This window comes from Electrona antarctica (assembly GCF_951216825.1).
Source record: "Electrona antarctica genome assembly, chromosome: 14".
In the NCBI taxonomy this organism is placed as follows: Eukaryota; Metazoa; Chordata; class Actinopteri; order Myctophiformes; family Myctophidae; genus Electrona; species Electrona antarctica.
Genome location: NC_136795.1, coordinates 12,455,623 through 12,477,626, shown reverse-complemented (window position 1 = coordinate 12,477,626; position 22,004 = coordinate 12,455,623). Strand labels below are relative to the sequence as shown.

Sequence of the window (22,004 nt, the reverse complement as noted above, 5' to 3'; positions counted from 1 at the left end):
ATATGATGCAATTCATCATCATGTGATGATAGCTAACACTAAACCATTATTTTTAATGTTTCGATTTTAAGTGGAAGTTAAATGTTTTGTTTTACTAAATTGTGTCTGCAGAACAATTCATTTATGGAAATTGTTATTTATTCTTATAATGTACACACCAAAGGTCCGAAATCACCCGTCGCTCCCGACATGTGTTGCGTCGTGCTTGCGGTTAGGCTAGGGTTTGGGGTCTAATGACAATGTCGGACCATTGGTGTGTCGGAAACTAAAGCCTGTACCCATAATGTACTGGTACCCGAGCGATACTTCAGTATTGACCATACCAATATACGTTCAGAATGATATCTGTATCTCGGACGAGAAACAAAAATGGTGTCAGGACATCTCTGTCAATAACACTGAATGTTGAGCGTTAATAAGGTATAGGTTTTTCTTTCGGCCTCTGGGCCGGGCTTTCCTCCAGGTCTATACCTCTGGGCCGGGCTTTCCTCCAGGTCTATACGGGTGTATTGGGCCGGGCTTTCCTCCAGGTCTATACGGGTGTATTGGGCCGGGCTTTCCTCCAGGTCTATACGGGTGTATAATAACCCGGGCTTTCCTCCAGGTCTATACGGGTGTATAATAACCTCTGGGCCGGGCTTTCCTCCAGGTCTATACGGGTGTCCTCTGGGCCGGGCTTTCCTCCAGGTCTATACGGGTGTCCTCTGGGCCGGGCTTTCCTCCAGGTCTATACCTCTGGGCCGGGCTTTCCTCCAGGTCTATACGGGTGTATAATAACCTCTGGGCCGGGCTTTCCTCCAGGTCTATACGGGTGTATAATAACCCGGGCTTTCCTCCAGGTCTATACGGGTGTATAATAACCCAGGCTTTCCTCCAGGTCTATACGGGTGTATAATAACCCGGGCTTTCCTCCAGGTCTATACGGGTGTATAATAACCCAGGCTTTCCTCCAGGTCTATACGGGTGTATAATAACCCGGGCTTTCCTCCAGGTCTATACGGGTGTATAATAACCCGGGCTTTCCTCCAGGTCTATACCTCTGGGCCGGGCTTTCCTCCAGGTCTATACCTCTGGGCCGGGCTTTCCTCCAGGTCTAGGCCTCTGGGCCGGGCTTTCCTCCAGGTCTATACGGGTGTATATATAAAGGGCTTTCCTCCAGGTCTAGGCCTCTGGGCCGGGCTTTCCTCCAGGTCTATACCTCTGGGCCGGGCTTTCCTCCAGGTCTAGGCCTCTGGGCCGGGCTTTCCTCCAGGTCTATACGGGTGTATAATAAAGGGCTTTCCTCCAGGTCTATACGGGTGTATAATAAAGGGCTTTCCTCCAGGTCTATACGGGTGTATAATAAAGGGCTTTCCTCCAGGTCTATACGGGTGTATAATAAAGGGCTTTCCTCCAGGTCTATACGGGTGTACAATAAAGGGCTTTCCTCCAGGTCTATACGGGTGTATAATAAAGGGCTTTCCTCCAGGTCTATACGGGTGTACAATAAAGGGCTTTCCTCCAGGTCTATACGGGTGTATAATAAAGGGCTTTCCTCCAGGTCTATACGGGTGTATAATAAAGGGCTTTCCTCCAGGTCTATACGGGTGTATAATAAAGGGCTTTCCTCCAGGTCTATACGGGTGTATAATAAAGGGCTTTCCTCCAGGTCTATACGGGTGTATAATAAAGGGCTTTCCTCCAGGTCTATACGGGTGTATAATAAAGGGCTTTCCTCCAGGTCTATACGGGTGTATAATAAAGGGCTTTCCTCCAGGTCTATACGGGTGTATAATAAAGGGCTTTCCTCCAGGTCTATACGGGTGTATAATAACCCGGGCTTTCCTCCAGGTCTATACGGGTGTATAATAACCCGGGCTTTCCTCCAGGTCTATACCTCTGGGCCGGGCTTTCCTCCAGGTCTATACGGGTGTATAATAAAGGGCTTTCCTCCAGGTCTATACGGGTGTATAATAAAGGGCTTTCCTCCAGGTCTATACGGGTGTATAATAAAGGGCTTTCCTCCAGGTCTATACGGGTGTATAATAAAGGGCTTTCCTCCAGGTCTATACAGGTGTATAATAACCCGGGCTTTCCTCCAGGTCTATACGGGTGTATAATAAAGGGCTTTCCTCCAGGTCTATACGGGTGTATAATAAAGGGCTTTCCTCCAGGTCTATACGGGTGTATAATAAAGGTCTTTCCTCCAGGTCTATACGGGTGTATAATAACCCGGGCTTTCCTCCAGGTCTATACGGGTGTATAATAACCCGGGCTTTCCTCCAGGTCTATACGGGTGTATAATAACCCGGGCTTTCCTCCAGGTCTATACGGGTGTATAATAACCTCTGGGCCGGGCTTTCCTCCAGGTCTATACGGGTGTATAATAAAGGGCTTTCCTCCAGGTCTATACGGGTGTATAATAAAGGGCTTTCCTCCAGGTCTATACGGGTGTATAATAAAGGGCTTTCCTCCAGGTCTATACGGGCGTATAATAAAGGGCTTTCCTCCAGGTCTATACGGGTGTATAATAAAGGGCTTTCCTCCAGGTCTATACGGGTGTATAATAAAGGGCTTTCCTCCAGGTCTATACGGGTGTATAATAAAGGGCTTTCCTCCAGGTCTATACGGGTGTATAATAAAGGGCTTTCCTCCAGGTCTATACGGGTGTATAATAAAGGGCTTTCCTCCAGGTCTATACGGGTGTATAATAAAGGGCTTTCCTCCAGGTCTATACGGGTGTATAATAAAGGGCTTTCCTCCAGGTCTATACGGGTGTATAATAACCTCTGGGCCGGGCTTTCCTCCAGGTCTATACGGGTGTATAATAAAGGGCTTTCCTCCAGGTCTATACGGGTGTATAATAAAGGGCTTTCCTCCAGGTCTATACGGGTGTATAATAAAGGGCTTTCCTCCAGGTCTATACGGGTGTATAATAACTCCGCAGGGTAGAGTAGGTGGCTTTGGGTTTATCCAAGGCAGCCGTTAAAGTGCAGGACCACAGGCGTAAAGCTGTCAACATGTGGACACGGCCGTGGAACACAGCACCGCCTGTCCCCACAGCAACTTTACAGGAACATTTAACCCCCCCCCCCAAACATGTCTGTCCTCGAGAACCCCCTCCCCTGCCACGCTGTTTAATATGCAGGCTGTGATTCCCTCCACATTCCAACAGATAAATCACCACCGGTGGAGGAACTTTTTAGAACAAAGCCGTTAAGACTTGTTGGGAAAATCTCTCCATGGCTTTCATCTCGGCACTCGCGCGTTCTGAGCTGTGATATCACTTTACCTCGTCGAAAGATTCTCGCACCGTTGATACATATAGCCTCTTGGATTGTGCACCGATGCCTGTCAGCGCACGTGTGTGTGTGTGTGTGTGTGTGTGTGTGTGTGTGTGTGTGTGTGTGCGTGTGCATGTGCTCGTGCGTGCTCGTGTGTGAGAAGTTTTTCTTTGATGTGCACGGGATGGGGTGGGTGAGTCCGCCCGTCTCCGTGACAACGATGAGTCTTTGATGTGTGATTAAAGGAGGTGATGCACACCTTTATGTAATCAGCGCTCGCACCTGACGCCGTATGCCAGCCCACAATGCAACACTTGTGAGAGAGGATCATAATTTCAAAACACATGCTTATTATTTATTATCCTGACACTACTTTTTGATCATCTGGTTCCCTCCTATACCTCACGCTGCCACAGAGGGTACACATGGAACCAAATGGGGTCCATGGTGGAAGAGTTACAAATGGATCCACACAGGGTTTTAAGATGGGCGTGAATGTGTCCATACCGGTTAGTGTGCTGCGCGATTCTTGCTCAACTGTGAATCTCGGTTTTCTTCCACAAGATAATTGTGATCAAGATTCTCACACGATTCTCATTTTTTCGATGAAAATATATGTCTTTAGTTTGTCGTTGCTGAACCATTAAAAATGTGGCACCTGGAGCCAACTACTGTGGCTTTAAACAGACAACATCAAAGTGCTTGACTTAAACCTAAGTCTCTTTTGGAGCAAAAAAATAAGAGTAACTAAAATTAACTATTGCTGCGTGATTCTTGCTCAAATTTGGAAATGAGATTGCACAGGTGTCTGAATCTAGATCTCTACCAGCTCAGTGGCCTGGTGATTAGAGTGATCTGTCTGTCCTGAAATTGGGAGGTCGAGGCTCGATTGAAAGCAGGTTTGTAGAACTGCTTTTTTCAGTGGATTCTATGCCCAGCATGAGATAGTAAGATTACCGAAGAGAGTCAGCCTCATCCTGGACATGAATGTGACATGTCTGTTATTATTGTATAGCATTCATGTAACTGTTATTACATGCTGTGTGTGTAGAGCATTAATATGTCATACACGTGTCTCTATACCGTATGTCATTTCCCTGTGTGCATTGAACCAGCCACTGCTGGTTCAATGCAGAGCAGAGCAGTCATTTCCCCTTCGGGCACCACTACAAATCTTCCTTTCTTCATTGCTTTCCTTTTTGTCAGATAAACCATTCTCTGGATTACTGAGATAGAAGGCCTGGAAGTGTAAAGCCAGAAAAGCTGCAAAAAGCAGGGGAGCGGGGAAGGGAAAGAAACAACAACATTGTGTGTGTGTGTGTGTGTGTGTGTGTGTGTGTGTGTGTGTGTGTGTGTCCGGCATGAATCAACACCGCCCTGGTGGGCACATACACTAATCTCTGTGGGCCTAGTAGGCGATTACCCAGCGAGGAATAGGAAATTCAGGCGGGCTGCCTTACACCCTGCCTGCCGTAATCAAAACAACAATCGTAATCCTGGCAGCCTAATAGTGCTGAGATAGCATCGGAGGTGGCTGCTTTCAAACGATAGGGTCCTTCTGAGCCCGGGCATAAGCCTCCGTATCAACATGGACATCAGCCAGAATGTGGGCAATGCAGCCACGCTAATTTTGTTTCACTTTGTTCCACCGCGACTTTCTCTGCCCCGTGTTTATTTTCCTTCCTAATACTCTTACTTTAAAGTGGGGCCGACACACAAGCTGCTTTTCCAACATAGGTTTCCTGTGTTTGGAAGTAGGTGGCTGGGGGGGTGGGGGGGGTGAGGGGGGGGGGGGGGATATGAAAACAGACAGAGGGGTGAGAAGGTTACCCGGAGAGAGACTGGAAATTGTGAGGTTAACAGAAAGGTATACATTCATTGTACAATCCTGAGTGCCAATGTAACTTTGTGAACTTGTAGATCTGCCATTTTGGGAGCTTGTACGACGCACAACCTCTCACCGTCGTATGACGGTGAGAGAGGTAGCTATTAGTTAAATTGACACTCGTGCCTTGGCAGGATATACGTACCTCAATTCCTGCCTATGAATTTCACATCGCTGGCAAGCAACAGCTCACGAACGTCACCCATACAGATGTCTTGGCAGAAATTATGCTGCAATCGTCTTTGTACTGTAACATGACTCCACAGTTAAACCGCACCGTGCAAAACTATGGCACGAAAACCAAAAACCATGAACACACGCATTCTCCAGCTATCATCCATCATTATATAGACCGTACAAACAAGATGCTAGCTCCTTAAACAAGAACACAACAGAGAAATCAGCGGGTAGAAAACCACAGCAACCATATCACAGAGGGGTCAGACATTATCGCCACTTGATGAACAGATAGCTGAAAGATTACTGCACTGTCTGGCCTGTTAAAGGTGTTGAAAGTGTCGAGGTGTTGTTCAAGGGGGGAAAAAAAGCAACTTCTTGTGTGTAGCATGGTGTCTGAGGTGAGATATTTGATATCATCAAAGCCCAACGCCTGCATGCTCACAGGACCGGCGGATTGTTTCTATAGCGACTATGATGACCATCAACAACAAACCGAGACACGTCAAATGTGTGACAGAGTCCCTTTAGAAATATAATATTTCCCCAAATGATTAAAGAATACATTTCCAGCTAAGGAAGTTGAAGTGCGGGCCAAAAGTGGTGACCAAACATGACACAAGTGCACATTGTGTGAGAAGATGAATACATTACTTCCACATCCGTCCGTGTTGAGAAGTTGCAGCATAGACAGCTCTCTGTTGTTCGGCGCTTCAGTAGTCTTTCTTTCCCGCGGTCAGTCAGGGTCAGCACGGGGCAGACTCACACTCACAGCAGAACACATTGTTGACGATCAGCGGTGGGAGGCGTTCTCGGATTGTTTTTATTTAGTTAAAAATAGCAACACCGCAATGCAGAATACATACGGTACTCTTTTGCATGTAAAAGGCAAGGCCTGTACTCAAACTTTTACTTGACTTGAATTGTCAAACTGTTAAAAAAACGGTAAAAGAATAGCAGATCCACAAGCACACAATGTTATGTCAGTTTGGTTTAGTGTTCAATGTCTGGGAACTACGGATGGAAATGAGCATCTCTGCTAAATCCACTGTATTTACGCTACATTTTTATGTAATGTTCATTAAATATTTGTACGTCTCTCAATGTTATGATGAATTGAAAACGGTGGACCCTCTTGTAAACAAGTGTAATGCTTTATGGTGTCGTCCACTCACAGTTAACAGTTTTTGTATTGAGTCGTGCTTGAAATGTACTGTAATTCTGCAAACTGTTAATAAATACTTCAATCAATCAATCAATCAATGCTCTGTCCCGTCCAAATAAACCAATAAAGTAAGTAAGTACTATACAGGTCGCAATGCAACAACTTGTGATCTTGAAGATCTGTTTCGACAACAAAAGTATGAAATACAGGGTTCGGCGAAATCTGAAATCTGCAAAGCTAGCTATACTATACTATACTGTAGTAACTAAAGCGGTCACATCATTGTGTTGGGTGGAGTGAAAAGTGCAATATTTGCCATCGAGAAGTAGTGGAGTCGAAGCATAAAGTATAAAAAGAATTGCACTTAAGTAGTGTACTTGAGTAAATGTACATAGTTAGTATCCAGAACACATTGTTGACGCTGTCGATGGATGGATATGGATTTGCCATTCTCGTCTTGCAAGTCTCCCAGCCCCCTCAGTCCCCCTACCTCCCCCTCCCCCAATCCCCCTGCTGCATGCCTCCCCCTCCAACTTCCGTTGACTCGTCCAAATATTGTAGACGGCAAAGCTGGATGACAGCTCTGCTTCTGTCTGCCTGTCTGTGCTCTATTGTTAACTTCAAGCCATCCATAAAGAGCTGACAGAACAGCAGCTGTGGACCTAATTATATAACCCTATTAGTTAATTGTAGCAACACATTGGATATCGTGTGAAAGTATTTGATTTTTCTGTACGTCTCTGCTGCCAAGACGTCACACATTTTGTCCTATAGACCTATACTGTTCAAAGTGTAGGCCTATAGCTTGCTGCTTAGCAGAAATGGACATAGAAAAATACATTTTAAACAAATATATTTTAAAATATGTTTCCGTGAATTGCAGATGACAGATGACAGCTGTCCGTCCGTCCGTGGTTTTCAGGAGGCATAGAAACATTTATTCTATGTCGCATTCAGAGAGTGTGGAATAGTTGCCCGTCTGTTGAAAGCATCCCTGTAAAAGTGTACCGTACCTGGTGTTTTTTTTTTACTCCTTACAGACTCAGAGGGTGCATGATGGAGACTGTGTAAGCCAAGTGTGTTTGCCTAAAGGATGAATTAATTATGTTGTTTTTGGGTCATTTAAGCTCATATCTTCATATCCCAGGTAGGACTGAGGTGGTTTGAAATGCAGCTGTAAGCATGATGGGAAAGTAATGCCTCTGGACCCTGTATTTATGTCTAGGAAGAGGCTTAATATAATCGGATGGCTTTTCGGACAGGATGAAAAACATTCCATTATTCTTGTAATGTCAAAACACAGGAGAGGTTTTACATTACGATCCGCAACATCTGTAAGCAGAGCAGAACAGGAATCTATCCCCTCTTCTCTTCACTATACTTTCTTGTCATCTCCCCTCTGCTTATATTTTCCTGAACCTGTTTCCATCTATTTCCATGTGTTGTGATATATGACCACCTGGCCTGGCCGTGCAGACCCAAAACAACCTCTGTGTTCCCACTGAAGAGCCTCGGTGTGGAACACAATACTAATAGTACTTGCAGCCTCTGGCATGCAGGAATTGATCCAACACACTACAGTCATTGTACAGTCACTGCTCAGAAAGAGATTTTTCCCTGCGCCTGTCGGAGACCTGAAATGGACATTGACAAAAACAAGGAAGTCACGAATATAATGTTACTTGCATTAAGGTACACAGATAGGTGTACTTGATGTTTTTGAAGCAGCTGGGGTTTTCAACAGATTTTGACCCAGGGACCACCATCCTGACTAAGAGCAACCTGGGGACCACCACTATTGTGTCGGGTGGGTCCATCATCATAGACCTACCTGACTATGGATGGAGCTTGTTAATTTGTATTGATAATGAGCACCTTATCGATCAGGCTTATCGAGCCCACTATCGAGAATTTTCTATTATTTTGTGGAAAGACGGGAGACAATACATTCTGAACAGAACCAGTATCTTTTACTAGGGCCTTCAAATACAGTACTTTTCTAACAGACAGAAGGCAATTGACCTTTTTACCAATAAAATAATATTAAAGAAACTGTTAACTGGTTAATATGTGTACCGTCACTTTAACAGCATAGTTTTGTTTACGTGGACAGCGCTGGTTGCCAGGTATCAATACACTTTTAGACCGACATGTTTGTGCCAGCATGGGTTATTACATTTATTTCTTGATCGCCTTTTGTCTTGATTGTTTAAACATGACGTCATGGGCCGTTATGCTCGATAACAGGCTTGATAAGCCCAGGGCTTATTGATAACGGGTACTCAATAAGCTTGTTTTCGGATTATTTCAGGTATCGGTCATCGCACTAATCAAACTATCACAGGCTACATTCATGAGCTGGACAGAAGAACTTCAAAAACATTTGTGTTGGATACAGGCACATTTGAATGCATCAACTACCGGTATTTAAGCGTTTTTCCCTGGACCAAAAAGGACACCCCAAGTCCTCTCTTAAAATTCTTAAAACACTCTTGAGAAGGGAGGCTGCAAGCCCACTGTATTTATATTGGCCACATGAAAAGAACATCGACATGGCTGGCAAACGATTTACGTCGTAAGTGCTCTGAAGTCTAAACAAACATTAAAGTCCATAGACTTGGCTGGCTCTAAAGAGCTCTGAACAAACATTGTAATATCCTCAAAGTCCATAGACTTGGTGGGTGAACGATTCAAGTGCTCTAAATGAACATTATTAACCCATTAGACGTGGCTGCCATATGACGTATAATGTTCAAAAGCCATGCATTGGAGGCATGGCCATTGGCCAGGGGACCAACTGCAATACACCGGTTGAAAACCCATGCTCTCTACGGGGACCTACCATGGGTCACTGACCAGGTCAGAGAGAGAAGGGTCATGAGGCTGGCAGGGCACTGCATCAGGCACCCATTGGTGGGGAGAAAACTGACACTGTGGGAGCCAACCCAAGTTGAACAACTGCATTGCATTTAAATAATTGAATATTTTACTCATTATAGTTTGTTGAAATGGGTTGATTTAGACCGTTACGTTTCTGAGGGGTGCTAGCCCTTCCTATGCCCAGCTTTGTGTGTTTCTGTGAAACGTGAGGGCAGAAAAAGTGAAGACGCCAATTGTGATTGCCGGAATGACAGAAAAGTGAGGACGGCAATTGTAAATGGTGCATTTATATAGCGCCTTTATCCAAGACACCCTGAGGGCGAGAAGCGACCTCCCCCTAAAGAGCCGCCTGGTTGACGGCAGACTGCTGGGCGAGCGCTGGCGCTTTGGCATTTAGACCGACATGTTTGTGCCAGCATGGGTTATTTATTACATTTATTTCTTGAACGCCTTTTGTCTTGATTGTTTAAACATGACATCATGGGCCGTTATGCTCGATAACAGGCTTGACAGGCTTGATATTTAGCCTCTCAGAACAGACAAAACTTAATAGAATATAGGAGAACAGGCAAACATTGATCTAATTGTGTAGACTTCTTGTAAAGTAAGTTACAAAATGTTTAACAATAATTCAACTCTTGAGAGCCGCAAGGGTCCAACTGGTTTCCTTTCACATTACGCTCTCAAGAGTTAAAGATCTATAAGGGTCCATTTGGTTACCAACTCTCCATCATTTAAGTTTAACTGAGGACCACCTGGAACCCCCTCAAGGACCACTGGTGGTCCTCAGACCACTGGTTGAAAACTACAGTATACAGTAGTGTATACCTTACTGCACGTTATCATTTTAATGTCGCCACTCAATTCTATGCATTCTTCTTATATATTTTATGTCATTACATTCCAGTATTACTTCTATCTTGTTGTATATTTCATTGCTGTTATTAGTTCATAATAAATACAATCCATGATATCAATGCATCTCTCTCCCTCCCCCCCCCCTCTAATGCTCAAATTCTGTTTCCACTTTTCAGCTCGTTCCACCAATTTAGCCGATGGAGAAACAAAGCAAGGAAGAGGCGAGGAGTGGACGGCAAGAGCAGAAGACAAGAGGTGTTGAAGAGGTGCTGAAAGAGTTGAGGCCTGCTGGGGGAACCAACCTGCTGACTGGGGTGTTTCTGGCTGCTCTCAACCACGACTACAAGAAATGAGGGTGAAAACAGACACAGTCCCAGGAATGTCATTACTGTGCAGAACCTGCTAATGCATCCTAATCCGCTCCAAGGTATTAGTCAGCACCAACCCACCACTCGCACACACCAAACGCACATGCACGCACATGCTCACGCACACAGACACCTTGTTCACATTGGGGTATAGAGGACGTTTCGATAAATCATTTAGCAGGAATGTCTGTGGAGGAAATATTAATTATGGCTGCATCGCTGAGTGATTTCAGATGGGACGCCCCATGCAGCCTTTGTGTTGGATGAGAGCCCCCAATGACAGTAAACATTTTGGATCACTTGCCTCGGAGCAACGTGGTGCAAGGTAATAGAAGAAATGTGTGTGTGTGTGTGTGTGTGTGTGTGTGTGTGTGTGTGTGTGTGTGTGTGTGTGTGTGTGTGTGCGTGTGCGTGTGCGTGTGCGTGTGTTTGGAAGAAATATGACCCCCCCCCCCCCCCAAAAAAAGAAGACCATGTGAATACAGTCAACACACAATACAGAAAGTAATGAGTTTTGCTATTAGTGTCATGACTCACATTAAAATATAGGCATTTGGAGAGAGAATTACCCTCCAAAAAACACAAGCCTCACGCAGCATCTGGTTTGATGGATAGGGTTGGCAGGGTCCCCTCGACGCATTCCTCTCCTGGACGCTGCATGCACACAGTCATTGAGAGTGCTGTGAATCTCTATAGGACGTGACAAGGCTTTGACAGCTCCTTCCGTGGCATTCTGAACAGTACCGACTAGTCCTGCAGTCCTAATAAACAGAGCCATATAGAACAAACAGGGACCTGCTTAGGCAGCGGCTTACGGCCCGTGCACTTTACCGCCTGAGCACATGCATGTTGAAACCGGGCATTATGGGATTTGCTCTCCCCAAAATGAAAATGCCATTTACTGTATGGGGACGTTTTGAATTAGCATGCACTGTGCATTTATAGTAATGTACATTGAACCAGCACCTCATCTCATCCCTTATACCAAACACTTTTCCTGCCCCAAAACCTCAACAGGGTCTGGGTTTGGCTGACGGGAAGACTATAGTTTGGTACGGATGAGATGAGGCACTGGCTGGTCTTTTGCCAAGAAGATGGAGGCTGGGCGGAGAGGGAACGATCGGGAGATAACGCGCAGAGAGGTATGGTGGGGTGCGTGTGATGGCGAGCCGGTAGTCTGTAATCACTGCATAAAAGACAAGACAGAGAAGAGAGAGGGAATGAGATAAGCGCATGACAGGAAAGAAAAGATCCCAAATTGCATAATGAATCGAGGACAGAGGCACAGGAGATGAGGGGGAAAGGAGGAACGAGGTGGAGGGCGGATGGGAGAGCGATGACTGAGCGAGGAAATACTTGTGTGAAAGAGTGAGAAAGAAATGTGAACCAAGTTCTGTCTGTACACTAAATCCTGATATGAGTGTTCCTTTACAAATGGATCCGCATGGACCTTTGCGGTTCTATTCGTACATGACTCTGTGAGTTAATGTGTGTGCTTTGGTTTAGAATCACCCCCCCCCCCCCCCCCCCTCTCTCTCTCTCTCTCTCTCTCTCTCAGGGCCTCAGTCGGTCTGTTCGGAGTCAGGTTTGTTTACGGTGGGACTGATAGCATCATCAAAACACATCTTTGCACTCACGCTAGGGCCCGGAGATGCTGCTATCATATAGTGGTTATTCTCTGTATCTCTTTCTGCGTGTGTGTGTGTGTGTGTGTGTGTGTGTGTGTGTGTGTGTGTGTGTGTGTGTGTGTGGCTTTCTCTTTCTTTCCCTATGAATTTCTGTCCCTCTTTCTCGTGCTCTCTCTCTCTCTCTCTCTCTCTCTCTCTCACACGCACACGCACACGCACACGCACACGCACACGCCACATTAGACATGACCTAAGTTGGAGTGGAGGATTTTGTGTGACGCATCATATTGCAACAAAGGGGAGAAAAGGTTGAGCTTTTGCATGGTCTGCTGAGGACATCCGATAATATTTACAGTATATTAGGTGACTACCAGGTGTGTCCTGGTGTGTGCGCGTGCGTGCGTGCGTGCGTGCGTGCGTGCGTGCGTGCGTGCGTGCGTGCGTGCGTGCGTGCGTGCGTGCGTGCGTGCGTGCGTGCGTGCGTGCGTGCGTGCGTGCGTGCGTGCGCGCACGCACGCACGCAACTGCAGACAATGACCATAAACATTTTACGCTGCTGCTGCTGCTGCCGTATCAGACAGGAAAGGCTGACCTAGGTGAATGAAACATGAACCCTGCCTCGAGGAGAGCTAGTGGAACTACAGGAATTCGGTCGTGTTTTACATAAAGCTGAGAGGCATTACTGTACTGAGAGGCTACTCAAGTACGAACACACTACTTGAATCCTTTCCTGTCCTGCAGATTCCACAGCTTACTACAAACTGGGACAGGTCCAAGAGTGCAACGTTACACGATATTTCCAGTAATACGCACCATCAAAACGTCTTACTGCAAAGAACGGTAGAAGCTGGTGTTTTGTCCCTAATAATGATGTGTACAGTATACATTGATGTGTTCATTAATGTCGAATAAATATTCATGCCTCTCAGCCTCAGTTTGTTTTACTCTCTCTCACCCCATCGCTTTGATTTAAATCGTTTTTTTTCATCCTATCTTCACTTGCAGTACTTTTTAGTTTTTTGTTTTTTTCTTTCAAACCACACTGGCACGACATCTTTCCTCCCCACACTGCAGGCTTCATATCTGCCTGTAAACTCTGTTTGACCCGGGACAGCAGAAAACAGACCTCCCCCCTCCACACTGCTGAATGAAACTATACTTATTGACCTGGGACAGCAGAAAACAGACCTCCCCCATCCACACTGCTGAATGAAACTATACTTATTGCTTATGTGTTTTGGCACATCGGTCCAGATTGTGGCCCTAAAGTTGTGCGTTGGATACAAACATGATTAACGTTCCTCTTCCACCTTAAAGCTGCACTAACTTTAATCTCCTACCAGGGATATGAACGCAAGTGCTAAACTTTTTTTACCACTGAGTCAATAGAGCATGCCTGCTTGATTACGGGAGATATTACGCTGGTCAAGGCCTAGTACCCTGTTGAAACGGAAGCACTGGAATTTGCCCAAGGAAATTACACAGAGACTTTACAAATCTGTTTACATTCGCCGTGCATTAAACAAGTGTTGTGTTTGGGAGAAAAATATGGTTTCCGGGGGAAGTGCATACGACGGAAGTTATAGACTCTCTCTGCATTAGGTTGTGACCAGACTTTTCTCCTCTGAGAGGAGTAAAGGCTGAGAACGACATTGAGGCAGTACCAAAATGTAATTTAAAAAAGTTTATATATAGAGTAGCTTTAACAGCAGCACTGCTTTAGCGTCATCTATTTTGTTTTTCTCTCTCTCTCCCTCTCATTCTTTATCTCGTCATGAGGATAGCAAATGTCGATACTGCCCCCTCTTAGAATTAACCATGGCATTTAGAAGATGCTCTTTTCATGACTAACAAAGTACAAGATGGTATGAACTAGGGATGTGCCGATGAGACAATTTGGCCGATATCGATATCCAATATAATTAATTGCCATTATGGCCGATAACCGATATAACCAATGTATGATCTCATTCTGTATTTGAAAAAAGCAATGCCTCTTTATTCCAAAACTAGCGATGCACCGTTATTGAAATGTTGGCTCATATCCCAACATAAACATAAACAGCTTGAATGTAGTATTTATTTTTTAAATGTTCCAACTATTGACTCTTTCGAAAGCTTCCCCAGAAAACACTGATATAATTTGCAGCCTTCATCATCACAAAAGGCTTTTTCAGGCTTTTTTAAATTTATTTTTCAACATAATTATAATAAAATTATCGATACCGATTACCGATTACCGATTAATTGGTTTAAGGCCAATATCGGCCGATCGATGTGTTTGCCGATTAATCTCCCATCACTAGTACTATGAACCCTAGTCAACAAAAACAGGTGTGTGGTTTAGTTTATAGAGTGCTAAGAGTGCTACAAAGTAACCAGGATATAGTAGGTAAACATCAAACCTAGCATGTATTTAAATAATATACTATGCCCTAGATCTTGCCACCCCTTACCCCTTATCCCTAAACTTATTTGCAAATTTGTACTATTTTAAAACATTTTAAAATAGTACAAATAGCCGATCTACAAGCTAACAACGTGTCGATGTAGATTGGCATCCCTCCATCTGCCGGTTATAGCGCCACCATGAGGCCGATTTCTGCAAAACACATTGTTTATGTTAGTCGCAAATCTCACGCAAATCGGTACACATGATCTCTGTAGTCATGTGATCAAGACAAGTCTATTGGATTTCGCAGATTCTACACTGATTGGCTAAGATTGCCTTCCAAAGTTTTCAGGAGTGGCCCATTTTGTACAAAATGCTGCACATGTCCTGCTCATCCAGAATTCTATCCTCAGAGATGCTATGCGTGATCTGGCTCTGCATTTCCTCAACAAAATGAAGAAAATTGTTGCAAAAAACAAACGAACAAAAAAACATGTTTCTATTACTCCTAAACATTTTGCTAAACATCACACACACTCCTATCCTCCTGGTGGAGACCTGTGCCCAGAAGGGCACTTTTTCTAGTTTGTTGTGTTTATGGCCGGGCATCTCTTACAAGAAAAGAGAGGAGAATGAAATAAAACTGTTGCGGTGTCCTGATTTATTCTTCGTTGTACATCATTGAAGCTTTATTACCCCCCCCCCCCCAGCACCCAACTGCACTACATCACATTCTTTCACGCTCCAATCTTTCCCAATTTCCTCTAACTTATCAGACCCTCCCACCTATTCTCCATGTGACTTTCTATGCCCCCCCACACTACTACTATAGTGCCATGGAGCGGGGCAGTATCACCCCACTCCGTCTCTCTCTCTCTCTCTCTCTCTCACCCACCTTATTCCGGGCGTACGTGATCCTAGCACCCTCCTCCCCCCCTCCTCCTCCATGAGCTGTAATGGTTATCTATTGGCAGGGCAGGGTCTTTGGCAGACAGGGAGATAGGCCAGGGGCGTTAAGGCCTGTTATTCTTTCCTCCCCTCCCTCTGGCATGTGTGGAGAATGGAAGGAGATTTGGAGCAGGGGCTGCTGTAATTTCAGACGTGCCAGCCAGGCGGTGAGAAGGTGAGGCTGGTGCTACAGGGATAGGGCCGGGTGGGGGGCTTGGCGAGATCGGGTGGGGGTGTCCAGTGTGCCCTCGAACCCAAACCTTCGCTTCCTTCCAAGTCTGCTGACTCCCCAGGAACACGGATTACTCCGAAAGAGGCGTGAAGAATGGGCACGGGTGTACAGAGAGTGTTTATATCTGCAGCGTCTGTGCTGTATAGCTTTCATCTGTATGATGTGTGCGTGGGTCTGCATATAGCATATATCCATGTGTGTGTGTTTGCATAATGCAGGTGTATGCACATGTGCATACACCATGAATGTGTGTGTGTGTGTGTGTGTGTGTGTGTGTGTGTGTGTGTGTGTGTGTGTGTGTGTGTGTGTGCATGCGTGCGCGTGTGTGTGCATGCGTGCGCGTGTGCGCACGCCGCACACATTCCTGCACCTCAAGAGTGTCTTGGTCAGAACTCGGAACCGCACAAACCAGCGGCATGCAGCATCTGAGAGTGTGAGAGCGTCAGATTGCAAACGGATCAAACGGTTTGCGTAATCCACGGGATCAGACCCTCCCGGGGTTTAGACTGGCAGGCCGAAGAGGCCCAGTACACAGACGCAGGTGTGTGTACTCTGAAGCATAGAGGGAGAGAGGGTGGGGGGGGGGGGGGGGGGGGGGGGCTTTGGGGTTCAAGCTGCTGGACGGTAGCCAGGTCCACCCGCAACTCCCCCGCCCAAACTCGGGCTGAGATTCTCTTCAGTCAGCAGCAGCAGGGGCTTGCATCCAAAGGGGGGGTGGTTCTGCTACAGATAGCAGAGAGAGGATGGATGCAGCAGATTGGGGAGACTGTCAGATTTACTGTACAGCGGGTCACGTGTGTGTGTGTGTGGGCAAGGAATGGTGGAATAACCATCAAAGAGCTCTGGAAGATGATTTTTATTGTTGGAGAATTACTGACCTCATGGTTACCACAGCTATGCAGCCCACATAAGAGGCCCATATGGTTCGTATGGGGTAATTTGAGTGACAATAGATACCCCTGGAGAGGTTAGGAGCTCATTGAAACCAGACCTGGTAGAAAAGAGGCTGGCATTTCTCAGGGCTGCAAAAAACGACCCCTGGGCAAAGAAGGGCACTGCCCCCACCCCACCCACCCCGGGGGAGCAGGAATGTGCGTCTGGCACAGTGCCCAGATTCTCAAAAAAACATCAAAAAGCCGCCCGAAGGTGACCGGCCGTCCAAGCCTTCACATCACACACTAGGTGAGCTGTCCAGGATCCGCGTCACTATAGGAAATCAAACAGAAGACAAGAGGGCCCCTAGGAGCCATTCAGATCCCTGCCCCAACAAGCACCGTATGGCTGCCCGCAACACCTAACTGATCCTCCCCTCCCGCTTACTTTTCCAGTAAGAAAAAAAAAGAAAAAGAAAAAAGATTTAAACATAGAAAAAAGAAGGCAGTTCAAAGATACAAGTACGTACACTGAAGTGTAGTGTAAGGCAATACCGGGCTGGGTTTTCCCCTTTTCACAAGGTGCTGTGGAACATATTTTTTTTTTAAAAGAACTCACCGACAACACACCCATGGCTATTACAAGGGGGGGGGGAAATCAGTTTGTTAGGGGAAAAAAGAGACGCTGAAAGGTGCATTGTATGATGTATTCTTTGGGGAGCTGAGCCTAATAATCAAGGGGGCCGTTTGAGTTTATTTTCTAAATAGGACATCAAGGGGTTGTATATTAATCACAAGCCAAGTAACCCTGTCACATCACTTCCCCCCCAAAGTGGAAAAACGTCAGCGTGGTCAGAGACAGCTATTTTCCCTATACTTCATCCGGCTCGCATGACGCCTGCCGGCCCCCAACTCTAACCTCAAGGACCATATAGCCTTGATAAGTAGAATGACTGAATGTTACCTCAAACAGACTGCATGCTGAAATGTGCCAGTTGAAATGTTGTCTCGTGTGGCTCCTCAAACAAAACATGCCATGATGCAGAACCTGAATTTACCAGTTGACCGGAGTCCCTCAGGGCTATCTATAGGTCAGCTCCTGTTCCCCCTCTTCGACCAAATCTCTTCGCAACAAAAAGCCGATCTGTAGCTGATCTTATACACGCTGCCATTTGGGGCAGCGAGTATAAGCGTGTATTGGGGCGTAATTAAAGATAGGAGCGTGAGGAAAGAGATGGGGAACAACATAAGTTATTGCTTGAGGTTATTCTAAGAGGGGCTGATGCAGCCACGTCCAAAGCATAATTTTTTGGCCACCAAAGTGGTGTATTTAAAGCATGCAGTGTGACATGATGGGCTGACTCCAAGAGAGAAAGAGAGAACCACATGAGCTTGAGGTAATATTCTGTTTCTGTACCTGCAAATTCACATGCGGAGCACACAAAATATGATAAGCATGCATGTAAGCTGTACTGTATCTGGTTTAAATGCATGTGCCTGCACGCACGCACGCACGCACGCACGCAGTACCATGCGCTCATGGGAGAGAAGCAAGTACAGTGCTGTGGAGTACACTAGACCACTGTTTCGCAGACGTTTTAACTCGAGACCCAAAAGAGAAATTTGATGTCTCCCCGGGACCCAAACTAATAACACGTCGCATTGCAACGTGTTGTGAGCTTGTAGATCAGCTATTTTTACTACGTCTTAATGGATTGCTTTAATGGGATTCTTTTGAAAATCCTAACCCTTAAAAAAACAAAAACTGTAAAAACTGGAAATGTAGGAAACAAAAAAATCAAGGGATATTCACTCACGACCCATAAACATTGATCCACGACCCACATATGGGTCCCGACCCACTGCTTGGGAAACACTAGACACAGTTGGAGCTGTTGTGAATGTCCTGAGGCTTCTAGCTGAGGAGTGGAGTGTTACCTAATGGTGGGACGTGAGCTGCTCTGAAAGGAGCTTTGTGAAGTTGAACCTGTATACAGTACCTACTAAGGCATGCCGTCACCTTTCAGTCGCACTGCAGGAAACCTTCTGAGCGGTGGAGCGCCAACCGCTTTCCTATCGGTGGAATGACGTCCGTGCTGCAATGGAAGGATATAAATAGCAGGGGTTTGTCAACTTCGTCATCAACAACAACCGTGCAGCGAATGATTTACTTTTGCGTGGCTCCGCTCCACCGCCACTAAAGCATGACATTGCACAACGTCGCACGGAGGCCTCGCGACTCCACTTATTGGTAAGCCATGACGTTTTGGCCAGTATTGCAGCCAAACATCTCAGCTATAGCTGAGGCACGGGTCGCCACAGGCTCCACTGCTGGACAAGAGGCCTGCAATTATAGCTCACTTCAAAGATGCCAGTCAGTCAAAGACAGTATTCATGAATTTATTTTGGCAAACCCCCATCCACTCCCCCTTTCTTGCCTCCTCACCTTTCCACCTCCCTCCTACTTCGTCCCCTTTCCTCCTTTCCACCCTAAACCCTCAAGCTTGTTTAGATGAGCGATTAAGGAGAGAAACAAGTGCAAATGGAGTTTGGTTTGGCACACATCGCTGTTGACACAGAGTTTACTGAAATATCTCCCTGCGTAGTTTTCCCTTCGTCCTAAATTCAGCCCCGCTGTCTGCAAAGGCCAGGGGAGGAGTGGGTCCTAGCTAAGTGTCCACACAGGGAGGCTTCAGTCCTGGACGCAGAAGGCACCGGCCCTCACCCCCGCCACCTCCATCTCATCCAGCTGATCCAGAAATAAAACCCGAAGAGAGGGGGGGGCAGAGGAGATGTTTCACCCCTCGGGCCATCTGCTCTATGCAAGCTATTAGATGTTCAATTAACACAGTAAACTGATAGTTTGAAATGTCAACAGAGAGCTGTATCACAGAGCATTAGGTTCTGCCCTCTGCCTCCCCTCTACTCAGACCACAAAGTAGGCCAACCTTTACTGCCAGCGACACATTTAGAGAAGTGTTTATTCACAGGCCGTTGTGTGTTTTCTCGCGGCATTCATTTTATACAACATTAATACTACTTCCTAAAACTTGTACAGGGGCTTTAAAGTCGCTGGGACGAAGACAATGATTTGAATGGAGTTGAACAGCTGGTGTCGTCCAGCCATTTATTTCACGTTATTGGACGGGCATCACGTAGCATATAAAATGATCATCTTTCAGGACATTCCAGTCGTCTGCCACCTGTTGAGCGAGCTGCCTGGACCATGAGGCTTGTAAACTGTGATCCACATGCAGTCTCTGATCTCCCCCCTTGGCCACCCTTTGCACTGTACAGTAACGTCATCAGAAACAGTTGTGCGTGACGTGTGTGTGTGTGCGTGTTTGCATGTTGTGCACCCATGCCAATGCTAAAGCTTATATGCATGTGTTGTTACCTGTGTCTTTATATTTCTGCTGTGTGTTCTTATTCTGGGGTGAACATTCTGCTGAAGTATATTACAAAAGAGTTTCTGAGTAACAAACCAAAGACTGTGAGAGATTCTATGTCTGGTATGGAGACGTTTTGAAGGTCCAGGCAGTCAGAGGGAAAAATAGAGACAGCTTGAGTACAGAAACAGCAGCAGCTCCCAAATAGCCGATCTACAGCAACACGACGCGCCGTGAGCTCAGCGATCGGCTATTTTCTGCAGATTTGCTATCTTCGGTAAAGAGATTTGGTGCAGAGGAAAACACTATAGCGTCTAGTATGGTCCCCCTCGGGGGGACCCTGGTATGTTTATAGGGTTTAAGTGGTTAACTCCCAAAGTGTAAAAATGGAAATCTTTACAGTGTCGATATTACCGTGCAGGAGTGTCTGTGTGTTCTTGTTGTTAAAGAAAACCAGACACCTCAGCCGTCCCGTAACCCCCTCCCCTCCCCTCCCCCCTCCCCGGGGGTACGACTCCTCCACTCCACCCCTGGAATCTGAAACGTGATGCAGTTAGTTGGGCAGCCAGGGTGATTAGGGGCACCCACCACACTGCCGCTGTTACAGTCTGGCTCCCATGTCCCATTCGTCACACCCTCCAGCAGTGGTGGGAGAAGTACTCTGGTATATGTATTTTTATTTATTTAAGTAAAACTACTTTCGTGCAACTACCAGTAGTTTAAAAGGTTGGAAAGCAGTCACTCTTGACGGTGCAAGTGGCAGTCAAATGTCAAATGAATGTATTCATATATTGACTATGAGTAAAGTATTGCCATTATAAGTAAAAGTACCAAAGTAAAAGTACTTAAAATCTTTAGAAGATTCTACAAGCGTGAACTTATAGAGGGTATGCGCATGCATAAAGTGAGTATAGCAAATCGAGTATAGCAAATCGAGTGGCAAAGTGAGTTTAACGTAGTTTAATGTTGTTTAATGCAATCAGACAGGACTTTTCTGTTTGGATGTACAGTATGGGCCATGAAAGTATAAGATTTTGCCACTCAGTAGGCGTTTCCGCATAACTTCCGGGTATGATGATGATGTCATGCGCATACCCTCTCTATATAGATCGGTCCTCTGGAGCCCAGTCAGGCTGACGGGGGGTCCTCTGGAGCCCAGTCAGGCTGATGGGGGGGGTCCTCTGGAGCCCAGTCAGGTTGACGGGGGGTCCTCTGAAGCCCAGTCAGGTTGACGGGGGGTCCTCTGGAGCCCAGTCAGACTGACGGGGGGTCCTCTGCAGCCCAGTCAGGTTGACGGGGGGTCCTCTGGAGCTCAGTCAGGCTGATGGGGGGGTCCTCTGGAGCTCAGTCAGGTTGACGGGGGGTCCTCTGGAGCCCAGTCAGGTTGACGGGGGGTCCTCTGGAGCCCAGTCAGGTTGACGGGGGGTCCTCTGGAGCCCAGTCAGGCTGACGGGGGGTCCTCTGGAGCCCAGTCAGGCTGACGGGGGGTCCTCTGGAGCCCAGTCAGGCTGACGGGGGGTCCTCTGGAGCCCAGTCAGGCTGACGGGGGGTCCTCTGGAGCCCAGTCAGGCTGACGGGGGGTCCTCTGGAGCCCAGTCAGGCTGACGGGGGGTCCTCTGGAGCCCAGTCAGGTTGACGGGGGGTCCTCTGGAGCCCAGTCAGGCTGACGGGGGGTCCTCTGGAGCCCAGTCAGGCTGACGGGGGGTCTACTCTTGTACCCTCCGACTCCAGAGCGTCTGGTGGAAAGCTCACTCATGTCCAACACTGTTACTTTTCAGGATTCAAATAAAAACGTAGCAAAGGTAGCAGATCTGCAAACTCAAAACGCATCGGGAATTGTGGATGTGTTACTTTTGATGCTTGTGTGTGACGCTGTGTAGAATGATCAACTATTGGGCTTAATTTCAGTAAAAACACAAACAGTTGAAATATGGAGATAAGAGGTTT

The 22,004-nt window shown here is 46.5% G+C and overlaps 1 long non-coding RNA gene across 1 annotated transcript; it reads right to left on the bottom strand.

Annotated features, from left to right (window-relative positions):
• Positions 1-9,698: 9,698 nt before the first annotated feature.
• Positions 9,699-19,313, bottom strand: LOC306937317. Its single transcript, XR_013791593.1, has 3 exons — positions 19,115-19,313; positions 18,669-18,764; positions 9,699-10,568 (listed from the first exon to the last, which is right to left on the bottom strand). It is a non-coding gene; the product is annotated as an uncharacterized lncRNA (long non-coding RNA).
• Positions 19,314-22,004: the final 2,691 nt, after the last annotated feature.